The sequence below is a fragment of the Nelumbo lutea genome, chromosome 3 (assembly GCF_056320005.1).
Source record: "Nelumbo lutea isolate HS-2025 chromosome 3, American lotus-T2T, whole genome shotgun sequence".
Lineage (NCBI taxonomy): Eukaryota > Viridiplantae > Streptophyta > Magnoliopsida > Proteales > Nelumbonaceae > Nelumbo > Nelumbo lutea.
Window position 1 is genome coordinate 90875001 of NC_142686.1, and position 2500 is coordinate 90877500.

The 2500-nt window shown below is 49.0% G+C and overlaps 1 non-coding gene across 1 annotated transcript in view; it reads left to right on the forward strand.

Annotated features, from left to right (window-relative positions):
* Positions 1-720: 720 nt before the first annotated feature.
* Positions 721-2500, forward strand: part of LOC148866719 (18S ribosomal RNA) — a 1808-nt gene continuing 28 nt past the window's right edge. Inside the window, exon 1 of the ribosomal RNA XR_016111321.1 lies at positions 721-2500. This exon is cut by the window's right edge and continues 28 nt beyond it. This is a non-coding gene — a ribosomal RNA (18S ribosomal RNA).

Here is a 2500-nt window from a genome sequence, read left to right on the forward strand (position 1 = left end):
GATTTGGGAGTGCGACGATGCATGCATTGCAGCGTAACGTCTGTTGAGTGCCCCTTGATTGCAAGCGATGTGTGTTGTGTTGGGTGCCCTCGGCAGCATGCGCGATCGCACTTGCTGTGTTGAGAACTGCGTGTGTTGCCGTAGCATTAATAGTGTCATCCCGTGCATGTTCGTGAACACGCGCTTGTGGGTTAGCGATGCTGGGTTAGGTGACGTGCATGGTGTTTGGCAATTGTGCTTTGGGGGCCTCCCCGCATTCTACCCAGGGCACTCCATGGTGCCTCCGTGGCATACCTATTTCAAGCATGGGAGGCCCCCATGGGGACCTCGCATGGGTGGGAATGGTGCAACCTGGTTGGCATCTCTCACATTTCTTGTGATATCTTGGTGACCATTTCTGGATGTTGATTCATGTTGGTGGTTGCTTTCTATGCTTAGTGGGGCCTTTGGGTGCTGGTTTCCTCGACCATTCTACGTGTCATTGATGCGTCGTTGGTTTGGGGGGTTGCTGCCTGAAGGTGTATGCGATGCGCGTGAGTGGTGTTTGGGTGGCATGTGTTGATGGGCTTTGTGCTTGTGGAAGATGCCAAGGGTAGGGGCCTTAGGTCCCTTAGTACCACCCTATTATATGTCTTGATATGTGATCGACAATTGCAACGGCGTAGAGTGTTCGATGTTTTCGGACGGTCTCATGCGGGTTGTGATGTCGACAAGGAATGCTACCTGGTTGATCCTACTAGTAGTCATATGCTCGTCTCAAAGATTAAGCCATGCATGTGTAAGTATGAACTATTTCAGACTGTGAAACCGCGAATTGCTCAATAAATCAGTTATAGTTTGTTTGATGGTATCTACTACTCGGATAACCATAGTAATTCTAGAGCTAATACGTGCACCAAACCCCGACTTCTGGAAGGGATGCATTTATTAGATAAAAGGTCAACGCGGGCTTTGCCCGTTGCTCTGATTATTCATGATAACTCGACGGATCGCATGGCCTTTGTGCCGGTGACGCATCATTCAAATTTCTGCCCTATCAACTTTCGATGGTAGGATAGTGGCCTACTATTGTGGTGACGGGTGATGGAGAATTAGGGTTCGATTCCGGAGAGGGAGCCTGAGAAACGGCTACCACATCCAAGGAAGGCAGCAGGCGCGCAAATTACCCAATCCTGACATGGGGAGGTAGTGACAATAAATAACAATACCGAGCTCTTCGAGTCTGGTAATTGGAATGAGTACAATCTAAATACCTTAATGAGGATCCATTGGAGGGCAAGTCTGGTGCCAGCAGTCGCGGTAATTCCACCTCCAATAGCGTATATTTAAGTTGTTGCAGTTAAAAAGCTCAAAGTTGGACCTTGGGTTGGGTCGACCGGTCTGCCTTGCGGTGTGCACCGGTCGTCTCGTCCCTTCTACTGGCGATGCGTTCCTGGCCTTAACTGGCCGGGTCATGCCTCCGGTGCAGTTACTTTGAAGAAATTAGAGTGCTCAAAGCAAGCCTATGCTCTGTATACATTAGCATGGGATAACATCATAGAGTTTCGGTCTTATTACGTTGGCCTTCGGGATCGGAGTAATGATTAACAGGGAGAGTCGGGGGCATTTGTATTTCATAGTCAGAGGTGAAATTCTTGGATTTATGAAATATGAACCACTGCGAAAGCATTTGCCAAGGATGTTTTCATTAATCAAGAACGAAAGTTGGGGGCTCGAAGACGATCAGATACCATCCTAATCTCAACCATAAACGATGCCGACCAGGGATCGGTGGATGTTGCTTTTAGGACTCCGCCGGCACCTAATGAGAAATCAAAGTCTTTGGGTTCCGGGGGGAGTATGGTCGCAAGGCTGAAAGTTAAAGGAATTGACGGAAGGGCACCACCAGGAGTGGAGCCTGTGGCTTAATTTGACTCAACACGGGGAAACATACCAGGTCCAGACATAGTAAGGATTGACAGACTGAGAGCTCTTTCTTGATTCTATGGGTGGTGGTGCATGGCCGTTCTTAGTTGGTGGAGCGATTTGTCTGGTTGATTACGTTAACAAACGAGACCTCTGCCTACTAACTAGCTATGCGGAGGCACCCTCTGCCGCCAGCTTCTTAGAGGGTCTATGGCCGTTTAACCCACGGAAGTTTGAGGCAATAACAGGTCTGTGATGCCCTTAGATGTTTTGGGCCACACGCGCGCTACAGTGATGTATTCAACGAGTCTATAGCCTTGGCCGATAGGCCCAGTAATCTTTGAAAATTTCATCGTGATGGGGATAGATCACTGCAATTGTTGGTCTTCAACGAGGAATTCCTTGTAAGCGCGAGTCATCAGCTCGCGTTGACTATGTCCCTGCCCTTTGTACACACTGCCCGTCGCTCCTACTGATTGAATGGTCCGGTGAAGTGTTTGGATCGCGACGATGTGGGCGGTTCGCCGCTCGCAACATCGCGAGAAGTCCACTGAACCTTATCATTTAGAGGAAGGAGAAGTAGTAACAAGGTTTC